Raw genomic sequence first — 12,099 nt, forward strand, 5'->3', positions numbered from 1 at the left:
CAGTTCACTGAGGTGTTCCAGAAAGGCAATGGAATCTTTCTTCGCGGGCTGTGAAACTCCTGTCTCCAGGCTGACACTGCTTTGTAATATCCTTCTCCTTCCCTCCGCTCAGTTTTAGGTCCTTTCCTCGCCCTTGACGTGATGAGCTGAATTCAGGTTAGGCGGTTTTATGGGGGCGCAGCGCCAATTCCTGATATCTTGGCGGCTCAAGTTCCGAGGAGGTGGATGGATGTAAAGCCATGACTGGGCCTCACGATTCGCGACCGCCGAGGTGTGTAAATTCCTATCGTGACGAAGCACTTCTAATTTTTCTTACAAAAAAAAAAATTAAAAAGCCCAACCCTGTAGTCACAACCGCGGTGGCGTTACCAAGTTTACCGCTGACCTAGGACATCCACTCTACGACAACCACTACGTCTTTCCTCGCGACCGGCAATCAGTTGCGGTGGCGGCTGGAACTACAAGGCCCAGCATGCCCCGGCGCACGCGCACTGTCATTGTGACGCTCCTTTCCCGGTAACTCGCCCTCTCAGGCAAACCTGAAGATAGCGGCAAGTCTCTGGTGGGGGCGGGGGAGGAAGGGGGAGGAGACGCACTCTGCTCCTCTCCCCGCCCCCTCCGTGACAGACAATGGAACTAGCCAACTGGAACTTCGCGCTCTGGACGCACTGTCCAATCAGCGCGCGCGGAGGGGAGGTGGGCGGTGCGCGCTGGCGGGGCGGGTGGGCTAGGCTGTCCCGGCGTTGCGAAGGGGGGAGCAGCACAACGTCGGGTCGGGTCAGCGGGCGCTGCAGTAGTCGCCGCAGCGGCGATGGGAGCGGTGGGCACGAGGCGGCGGCGGCGGCGGCAGCAGCAGCAGCAGGAGGAGGAGGAGCAGCGGCTGGGGGCGGCCGGCGGTCACGGTAACAACAGCCGCCGCCGCCTCCTGTAGACGCGGACGGTACCGGAGGGGACTGCCCGCCGCTCGGCCCTAGAAGCCGCGCTTGGTCCCGCCGCAGTGGGCGGCGGGGGATGGGCAAGCGGCGGCGGCGGTCCCGCCTGCTGAGGGCTGTCCCCTGCCGGTCCCCGTCCTGAGCTGGACCCCAGTCCTCCGCACGAAATCCCTGCGTCTGCCTCGGCCCAGGTAGGACACACCCCCGAGCGCCCCCGGGGCGTCTCCGGGAGCCCGGGTCGCTGCCCGCCCGCAGACCCCGTCCCCTTGGCCGGCCGCACCCCTTGCCGGTCCTGCGTGGCGTAGAGGGGAGTGGTGTCGAGTCTCCCGGGTCGCTGCCCACGCCCTGGGCCGGTGCCAGTCCATCCGTCTTCACCTCAGAGACCATACTGGTCCTTTTCCCTCCCAGGCTTCTGGTGTCTTCGCTGAACTTAAGAGGGACACGAAGCTTCTTGTATGTCTCTGTGGGTGACCCATATATATATATGTAGATGTTACTTGGACTCATGACTCTTGGGGTAACAAGACCGAACCCAGGATTCCTTCCCACCGCAGCTGATTCCACTGTGATGGATAAGAGAGCATGGGGCTTTAGAATCTCTTCTCTGTAACAAGGAAGACCAGTACTTTCTAGTACTTAGGGCTTTGAAGTAGTGACCTGTGGGATTTGCTTTGACAAAGATGATGATATTGATGCGAAGGGTTGCTGAAAGGAGAGACAAAAGACTGACTCCATACACAGGCGCTGGCAAATCGGAGAGGAACTAATCCATCGGGGTACTAGGATGTCTTATGCAGTGAAATTAGTTTTGTTTCAGTTGTGGCTGCATTAGAGGTAACAATGACATTGAGTTGTACTTCGCTTTGAATTAAGAGTTGATAGGTGGCAGTAATCCTGGAATTTAACTTTTCTCTTCCCTACTTTTTGAACTGTTCTTTCCTTTGACTTCTAAAAGGCACAGTCTTAACTTAACCTGTGTTTGATGTGCAACTGCTTTGTTGGTCAGTGGAAAGGAGTTTGTGAGTATTTAGGAGAGTATGTTATGAATGGGCACATGTGTATGCTTTCTCACACGTAGGAGTTCACTGTTGTATTTCAGTGTTTGGTTTTGAACCATTAATAATTCATTTAAATATGGATTTACCAGGATAGATCACAAAGATATATCTGCTGTTTTGGGTAAATGTAATAGAATAAGTCCACTTAGGGGAGATAATAGGGAGTCATTTTAAAGTACTGAGTTGAATACTGCGTGCCCCTCCCCTGTCAAAGAAAATGTAATGATGACATTGTGACGAATTATGGAGAATTCATCTTAAAATATTTCAAATAATAACTACATGGGCTTGGATTGTGAGCTATTAAAATTGAAAACACATTGAAAGAAATTAATTTAGAAGCTACATACCCTGTATGGTTTATTTTTATTTTTAATTTTTTGTTTTTTCGAGGTAGGGTCTCACTCTAGCCCAGACTGACCTGGAATTCACTATGTAGTCTCAGGGTGGCCCCGAACTCATGGCAGTCCTCTTACCCCTGCCTCCCAAGTACTGGGATTAAAGGCGTGCGCCACCACACCCAGCAGTATGATTTATATTTTTAAAAGTATTTTTATTGGGCTGGAGAAGATGGCTTAGCGGTTAAGGCGTTTGCCAGCAAAGCCAAAGGACCTGGGTTTGACTCCACAGGACCCATGTAAGCCAGATGCACAAAGAGGCTCATTCATGTGGAGTTCGTTTGCAGTGCCTGGAGGCCCTGGTCTGCCCGTTCTTTCTCTATATACCTCTTTTTTTCTCTCTCTCTCAAATAAATAAAATATATCAAATATTTTTACTTACTTATTTGCAAGCAGAGAGAGAGAGAAGATTATTATTATTCTTTTGGTGTTTTGAAGTAAGGTCTGGCTCTAGCCCAGGCTGATCAGGAATTCACTATGTAGTCTCAAGCTGGCCTCGAACTCACAGCAGTCCTCCTACTTCTGCCTCCTGAGTGCTGGGTTAGGTGTGTGCTACTATGCCTGTCAGAGAGGGGGTAGGGAGAGAGAAAAAATGAGAATGAGTGAATGAATATGGGTGCACTAGGGCCCTCTGGCCACTGCAAACAAACTCTAGACACCTGTGCCATCTTGGGCTTCTGGCTTTATGTGGGTACTGGGGTATTGAACTCTGGTCATTAGGCTTTGCAGGCAAGTGCCTTAATCGCTGAGCCATCTTTCCAGTCAATAGACAGATCTTTAGGGTTTCGCTCTAGCCCAGACTGACCTGGAATTCACTATGTAGTCTCAGGGTGGCCTCAAACTCTCGGCAATCTTCCTGCTTCTGCCTTCCCAGTGCTGGGATTAAAGGTGTGTGCCATCACGCCCTACTCAGTAGACAGAATTCTAGATACTTTATTTATTTGCAAGCAAAGAGAGAAGAGAAGAGTGACAGACAGAATGGGTGCACCAGGGCCTCTCGCCACAGCAGACAAACTCCAGATGCATGTGCCACTTTGTTTATCTGGCTCTACATGAGTACTGGGGAATCTAACCCCAGTCATTAGGCTCTGCAGGCAGGCAGGCAGGCAGGCAGGCAGCTTAACTGCTGAGGCATCTCTCCATCCTAATTTTTTTTCTTTCTTTCTTTCAAGGTAGGGTCTCATTCTAGCCCAGACTGACATGGAACTTATTTTGTAATTGCAGGCTGGCCTTGAACTCACAATGATCCTCCTACTTCTGCCTCCCAAATGCTGGGATTAAAGGTATGTGCTACTATGTCTGGTTTATATGATTTTTTTTTTTTTTTTTGAGGTAGGGTCTCATTGTAGCTCAGGCCGACCTGGAATTCACTCTGTAGTCTCAGGGTGGCCTAGAACTCACAGAGATCCTCCTACCTCTGCCTCTCGAGTGCTGAGATTAAAGGCATGCACCACCACGCCCAGCTTTTATATGATCTATTTTTAAGAAAATACCAAAAGGGATGCTTGAAGCATGATTAAAAAGGAAAGTTTACTAGACATTTTCCTTTGTGGTAAAATGTTAGGGAATTTTTTTCTCTTCCAATTTTTGAGCCATAAAAGAAACTAAAGCCCATATGTTGCATCATTAATTTTGCTTGTATCAAATTGGAATAAATTTGATCATGATTAGAGAGCTTGCTCATTGTCTTGTACTATGGTTCATACATAATTTAATGAATTTTTTATTGCATTACATCTGGCTTGAGGTTTTAAAACATACTTTTATTTATTTACAAGCAGAGAGAGAGAAAGAGAGAGAGAGAGAGACACAGACAGACAGACAGACAGACAGGCAGACAGATGTCAGGGCCTCCTGCCATTGCAAATGAATGTCAGAATGAATACAAGTGCTACTTTGTATGTCTGGCTTTACATGGGTACTGGTGAATGAACTTGGGCAGTCAAGATTTGCAAGGAAGTACCTCTAACCACTGAACCATCTCTCCAGCCCTGGCTTGAAATTTTAACTTTTTTTTTTTTGATTTTCTACTAAGTACTGATTATTTTTTCTCAATTTTTATTAAATTTTCCATGATTATAAAAAATATCCCATGGTAATACCCTCCCCCTCCCACTTTCCCCTTTGAAATTCCATTCTCCATCATATCCCCTGCCCATCTCAATCAGTCTCTCTCTTATTTTGATGTCATGATCTTTTCCTCCTCTTATGATGGTCTTGTGTAGGTAGTGCCAGACACTATGAGGTAGTACTGATTATTTTAAAATTTATTTATTTATTTATTTGAGAGCGACAGACACACAGAGAGAAAGACAGATAGAGGGAGAGAGAGAATGGGCGTGCCAGGGCTTCCAGCCTCTGCAAATGAACTCCAGATGTGTGCGCCCCCTTGTGCATCTGGCTAACGTGGGACCTGGGGAACCAAGCCTCAAACCAGGGTCCTTAGGCTTCACAGGCAAGCACTTAACCGCTAAGCCATCTCTCCAGCCCAGTACTGATTATTTTAATACCTCAGGAAAGCTGAACAAATTCAACCTGATTCTGTAGGTCTTCAAATATTTTTAAATGTGGTAGAAGTGAAATATGTATGATTTAGATACTTTTGTGAGTAGTCTATATACAAAAGCAATAAAGGTTTGACAAGTAGGGGCTGGGAAGCTAGATGAAGTGCCTGCTGTGCAAGTGGAAGCACCTGGGTTTGGATCTCCATAGTCTACATAAAAAGCCAGATACTGTGGGCTGGAGGGCACTTGCCAGCAAAGCCAAAAGACCCAGGTTCAATTTCCTAGTACCCACACAAAGCACAAGATAGCGCATGCATCTGGAGTTTGTTTGCAGTGGCTAGAGAGACTGGTGTGAACATTCTGTCTCTCTCTCTCTGTGTGTGTGTGTGTGTGTATATATATATATGTATATATCTGCCTCTTTTTTTCTCTCTCAAATAAATAAAATATTTTTAAAAAGGAGCATCTGTAATCCCGGTGTGCCTATGGCAAGAAGAGAGGTGGAGACACCCAGAAACTCCAGGGCCATCTGGCCCGGTGAACACAACAGGGAACAAGAGTCTGTCTTAAACAAGGTGGCAAGTGAGGACCACCACCCAAAACTATCTCTGACCTCTATGAGTATGCTGTAGTGGGTGCTTGCAAACTCACACACACACACATACACGCTTTTTGTGACAGTGGCTTTTTTGTGTGTATATGGTATATGTATGTAAATGTGTGTGCATCAAGTCTTTCTTTATTACTGTACTGTTTTATTTCCATGAGAAGGAGTCTCCCTGAATCTAGAGCCTGACGATTTTTGGTTAGTCTGTGTGACCAGTGAACCCCAGTGATCCTTAGTAATCCTGTCTCCACCTTCTAGTATCAGTGGGGTTATAGACATGCAGGGCCACACCCACTCTTTATGCAGGAGCAGGGATAGAGCTCAGGTCCTCATTCTTGTGTCACAAGTGCTCCTACCTGCTGAGCCATCTCTCCCAGCCCCAATGTTTTCTTCTTCTTTTTTTCTGGGTAAGGTTTCACTCTAGTCCAAGCTGACTTTGAATTCACTGTTTCTCAAGCTGGCCTCGAACTCACAAGGATCCTCCTACTTCCAGCCTCTCAAGTGCTGGGATTAAAGGTGTGTACTAACACACCTGGCTCCCAATTTTTTTTTTTTTTTTGAGGTAGGGTCTCACTCTGGTCCAGGCTTACTTGGAATTCACTATGTAGTCTCAGAGTGGCCTTGAACTCACAGCAATTCCTCCTACCTCTGCCTCACAAGTGCTGGAATTAAAGGTGTGCGCCACCATGCCTGGCTGGCTCCCAGGTTTTAAAAAATGTTGATTTATTTGCATGCTGAGAGAGAGACAGAAAAGAGACACAGATACACACAGAGAGAATGGGCTTGTCAGGGCCTCCAGTCCACTGCAAATGAACTCCAGATGCATGCACCACTCTGTGCATCTGGCTTTGTGTAGGTACTGGGGAATCAAACCCAGGTTGCTCGACTTTGCAGTCATACACCTTAGTCACTGAGCCATCTCTTGCCTGAAACTTTTAATTTTAATTTAATTTATTTATTTTAATTTTTTTTTGGTTTTTTGAGGTAGGGTTTCACTGTGGTCCAGGCTGACCTGGAATTCACTATGGAGTCTCAGGGTGGCCTCGAACTCATGGTGATCCTCCTAACTCTGCCTCCTGAGTGCTGGGATTAAAGGCGTGTGCTGCCACACCCCGCTAGTTTTTATTTAATTGAAGCACTGTCTCATTCTAGCCCAGGATGGACTGGAACTCACAGCCTGACTTTGAATTCAGAGATCCTCCTACATTTGCCTGGGACTGTAGACATAAACCACCATACTCAGTGGATTTTTTATTTTAATAAATATTTTAATTTATTTAAGACACAGAAAGGCAGAGAGAGGGGAAAGAATGTGAGTATGGGCACTTCAGGGCTACTTGCTGCTGTAAATGAACTCTGTTTATATGTGCCACTTTGTGCAACTGTTCCTTTCCCCCCTGCCCCAGCCCGGGCTGACCTTGAGCTCATTCTGTAGCCCTGGATTGGCCTTGAACTCATAGTGCTCCTTCTCCCTCAGCCTCCTGAGTGCTGGGACTAAAGGTGTGCACCACCACTACTGGCTTTGTTTTTGTAAGCAGGTAAATGTTAGCAAACTGAGTTAGATCTGATCATGGACCAAACTTCACTTTTGTGATGGGCACACAGTTCTTTACATGCTTTACAGTTTTATTTATTATTATTATTATTATTATTGGTTTTTTGAGGTAGGGTCTCACTCTAGCTCAGGCTGACCTGGAATTCACTCTGTAGTCTCAAGCTGGCCTTGAACTCTTAGTGATCCTCCTATTTCTGCCTCCTGAGTGCTGGGATTAAAGGCATGTGCCACGATGCCCCGCTCCCTTCCTTCCTTCCTTTTCCCTTTTCTTTTTCTCCTTTTTTCCTTTTTCTTTTTCCTTTCCTCCTTTCTTCCTTCCTTCCCTCTTCCTTCCTTCCTTTCTTCCTTCTCTCCTTCCCTCCCTCCCTCCCTCCTTCCTTCCTTCCTTGCTATGGATGCTAGGGATCTGAATTCAGGTCCTCATGCTTGGTCAGCAAGTTTCTTACCCAATGAACCATCTCCTGAGTCCCAGAAAAATCCTTTCAGTAACACTAGAACACTTTGAAAAATTTTGTCCTAAGGAGTTCACTACTCCCTCCAATATAGGTTTCTACTGTGTTTTTCCCAGGCTTCAATTACCTGGAAACTGACAGGATTCCTGTGTTGTTTTGGTGTTTATTTGAACTATTAGACATTAGAAATAGGTATTGTCAAGTAGTCAGTAACTACCTATAGTTATAAAAAGAGGTATTCCAAGCTAGGCATTATATTCCAAGCTAGGCATGGTAGTGCATGTCTAAACTCATGTCACTCAGGAGGCTGAGGCAGGAGGATTCCAATTTTGGGCTCAGCCTGAGCTACAGAGAAAGGCCAAGGACGGGCTGGAGAGATGGCTTAGCAGTTAAGGTGCTTGCCTGCAAAGCCTAAGGACCCATGTTTGATTCTCCAGATCAAACCCTTAGCCAGACACACAAAGGTGAGGCAGGTACAGGGTTGCACATACCCACTAGGTGGCACAAATGTCTCTACTTTGATTGCCGTGGCATAGGCCTTGGCAAGCCAATTCTCTGTCTCTCTCTTTAAAAAAAAAAAAAAAAAAAGGTCAAAACCAACCTGGGCTTATATAGTGGTACCTTGTTTAAAAAAAATTAAAATGCTGGGCTCAGAAGGCTGAAACAGCCAGATCACTATAGGTTTAAGGCTAGCCTGGACTACATAGAGAGTACATGGACAACTTGGGCTACAGAGTGAAATCCTACCTCAAACAAAACAAAAAATGAGAAAAAATAAGGGCCTGGGGATAAAGTTGATGAGTTGGTAGAGTGCTTGCCTATTATGCACAAAGCCCTGAGTTCCATCACCAGGGCTGCATAACCTGGGGGTGAGGGAGGTGGCATATGCTTGTAATCTTAATATTTGGAAGGTAGAGGCTGGAGGATCCAAAGTTCAAGATCATTCTTGACTACATAATGAGTTTGAGACATCCTGAGCTACTTGAGATCCTATCTGATAACAGCAAGTCCCTCCAAATAATTACAATTAAAATAATTTAAGAGGAGCTTCTGTATTGATTTTTCTCCTTTTTCTTAGTGGTAGGACTGTAGATTTAATGTATTGTGTGAGTGATTTGGTCATAGTAGATGTTGCTTAGTGTTTTCTTTATAGTAGTGCCATGTAAGTTACCCCATACTTTCCTTAAGGGAAGAATATGTTTATGTGTTATTTGTATTGTAGTCAGGGAGAGGGTAACTATTTTGTTTATACTTTCACTCTGTTGTCAGTAATTGTAACCATACTGACTTCTAAAATTTCTTTTGTTGCCGGGCGTGGTGGCGCACGCCTTTAATTCCAGCACTCGGGAGGCAGAGGTAGGAGGATCACCGTGAGTTCGAGGCCACCCTGAGATAACAGAGTTAATTCCAGGTCAGCCTGGACCAGAGTGAGACCCCCACCTCAAAAAAACAAAAAAATAAATAAATAAAATTTCTTTTGTTGTTGTTGTTTGAGGAAGAGTGTCAGTTTCTATTCCAGGCTAGCCTGGAACTCATTCTGTAGCCCAGGTTAACCTTGAACTCACAGTGATCATCCTTCCCTAGCTTCTTGAGTGCTGGATTAAAGGCATATGCCACTGTGCCTGTTTTTTTTTTTTTTTTTTAAACTTTTAAAAAAATTGTCTTTGTGGGCTGGGTGTGGTGGCGCACGCCTTTAATTCCAGCATTTGGGAGGCAGAGGTAGGAGGATTGCCATGAGTTCGAGGCCAGCCTGAGACTAAATAGTGAATTCCAGGTCAGGTTAGACAGATAGCTCAGTTGCTAATGCATTTGCTTGCAGAGCAAACCTGAGTTTTATTTTGTCAATACCCATGTAGAGCCAGTTGCAAAAAGTGGTGCATGTGTCTGGAGTTGATTTGCACGGACTGGAGGTGTGTTCATTCTCTCTCTCTCTCTTTTTGCTGGGAGTAGCCATACATTCTTTACTGTTAGGTTGGAGTTGACATGGTGGTGCATACCTGTAATCCTGGCATTTTGGAGGGTGAGATAGGAGGATTGCCATGAGTTTGAGCCCAACCTGCGCTACATAATGAGTTTGTATTTAAAACATTTTTAAAGGTGGGACTGGAGAGATGGCTTAGTGGTTAAGGCACTTCCCTGCGAAGCCTAAGGACCCAAGTTCATTTCTCCAGGTTCCGTGTAAGCCAGATGCACATGGTGGCTCATGCGTCTGGATTTTGTTTGCAGTGGCTAGAGGCCCTAGTGCGCTCATTCTCTCTCTAGCTATCTCTCTTCCTCTCTCTCTTTCTGTCTCTCTCTCAAATAAATAAAACATTTAAAAAAATCTTTAAAGAGAGAGAAATATACATTATATATAGGTGTATATATATATATATATATAACTTATTAATTATTATTTTAAAAATTTTAGGAGAAATTTTAGCTGGAGAGATGGTGTAGTGGTTAAGGCACACTTGCCTTATATTTAAATCTCCAGGTCCCACAAAGCCAGATGCAGTGGTGCAAGCATGCAGTGTTGTACATGTACCACAAGGGGGTGTATGCATCTGGAGTTTGTTTGCAGCAGGCTGAAAGTCCTGGTATGCCTATTCTCTCTTTGCCTCTTTCTTTCACACAAACACACACACACACACAATTAATTAATTAATTAATTAATTTATTTGAGAGAGGGAGAGGATGGGTGCACCAGGGCCTATAGCTACTGCAAACAAACTCCAGATGCATGTGCCATCATGTGCATCTGGCTTACATGGATTCTGGGGAATTGAACCTGGGTCCTTAGGCTTCTCAGGCAAGTGCCTTAACCATTAAGCCATCTCTCCAGTCCATTATTTAATTATTATATATTTCTTTAATTTTTTTTTTTCCAAGATAGGATCTCGCTCTAGCCCAGGCTGACCTGGAATTCACTATGAAGTCTCAAGGTGGCCTTGAACTTATGGTGATCCTCGTACCTCTGCCTCCTGAGTGCTGGAATTCATGCTAACAGGGGAAGTTTTTGAAAATAATGTTATTGTTAGCTACAATAATACTTCCTTTTGGGGTACTGGGAGATGGCCCAGTAGATAAAAGAACTTGCTTGCAAAAGCCTAATGGGAGCTGGGCGTGGTGGCACATGCCTTTAATCCCAGCACTTGGGAAGAAGAGGCAGGAGGATCTCTGTGAGTGAGTTCATTGCCACCCTGAGACTACATAGAGAATTCCACGCCAGCCTGGGCTAGTGAAACCCTACTTAAAAGACTACAAAAGGGCTGGAGAGATGGCTTAGCAGTTAAGCGCTTGCCTGTGAAGCCTAAGGACCCCGGTTCGAGGCTCGTTTCCCCAGGTCCCACGTTAGCCAGATGCACAAGGGGGCACACGCGTCTGGAGTTCGTTTGCAGTGGCTGGAAGCCCTGGCGTGCCCATTCTCTCTCTCTCCCTCTATCTGTCTTTCTCCCTGTGTCTGTCACTCTCAAATAAATAAATAAAAAATGAACAACAACAACAACAAAAATTTAAAAGCACTGAGGCTTTAAAAAAAAAAAAAGACTACAAAAAAGCCTAATAGCCTGGGTTTGGTTCCCTAGTACACATGAAAATGGTGCATTTGTCCAGAGTTCATTTGCAGTAGCATTAGGCCTTGGCATGCCCATTCTTGTTCTCTCTCTCTCTGCAAATAAATGAACAAACAAACAAACAAACTTCCTTTTATGAAGGTGTGCACTCAAAATTTGCTCGAAGCCCCAATATACTTGTAAACTACTTCATGCTTTTTATAATTTTCAAATAGTAGATGACATTGGTTTCTTTTTATTTATTTATTTATTTTGCTGGGTGGGGGGGTGGATGGCAACCTCCCCCTGCTTTTTTTTTTTTTTTTTAAGGTAGGCTCTCTTTCTGGCCCAGGCTGTCCTGGAATTCACTATGTAGTCTCAGGGATCCTTGAACTCATGGCAGTCCTCCTACCTCTGCCTCCCAAGTGCTGGGATTAAAGGCGTGCGCCACTATGCCTGGCAGATGGCAACCCCTTTAAGAGAGAAAGTACAAGAGAGAGAAAAGAGAGAATTGACATGCTAGGGCCTCAGCCACTACATTTGAACTCCAGACGCATGAACCACCTTGTGCACATGTGCAACCTTTTGTGCTTGCATCTGGCTTATGTGGGACCTGGAGAATGGAGCATGGATCCTTAGGCTTTGCAGGAAAGTGCCTTAATCGCTAAGTTATCTCTCAAGCCCTCTTTTTATTCTTTTTAAATTTTTATTTATTTATTTGAGAGCGACAGACATAGAGAGAAAGACAGATAGAGGGAGAGAGAGAGAATGGGCGCGCCAGGGCTTCCAGCCTCTGCAAACGAACTCCAGACGCGTGCGCCCCCTTGTGCATCTGGCTAACGTGGGACCTGGGGAAGCGAGTCTCGAACTGGGGTCCTTAGGCTTCACAGGCAAGCGCTTAACCGCTAAGCCATCTCTCCAGCCCCCTTTTTATTCTTTTGATCAACTAATTTTCAACTTTTTATATGAGAGCTAGAGAGAGAGAATAGGCATGCCAGAGCCCCCAGCCACTGTAATTGAACTCCAAACGTGTGTGCCATCTTATACTCATATGTGACCT

At 45.3% G+C, this 12,099-nt stretch overlaps 1 protein-coding gene across 2 annotated transcripts in view; it reads left to right on the forward strand.

Moving 5' to 3' along the window:
• The first annotated feature begins 1,008 nt into the window (after positions 1-1,008).
• Ttbk2 (tau tubulin kinase 2) overlaps positions 1,009-12,099 on the forward strand; it is a 135,380-nt gene continuing 124,289 nt past the window's right edge. For both annotated transcript variants that reach the window (XM_045156848.1, XM_045156849.1), the window contains exon 1: positions 1,009-1,123. The gene's annotated coding sequence lies outside the window, so the exon portion shown is untranslated. The remainder of the gene's footprint in view (positions 1,124-12,099) is intronic.

Source organism: Jaculus jaculus, chromosome 8 (genome assembly GCF_020740685.1).
Source record: "Jaculus jaculus isolate mJacJac1 chromosome 8, mJacJac1.mat.Y.cur, whole genome shotgun sequence".
Taxonomy (NCBI): Eukaryota; Metazoa; Chordata; class Mammalia; order Rodentia; family Dipodidae; genus Jaculus; species Jaculus jaculus.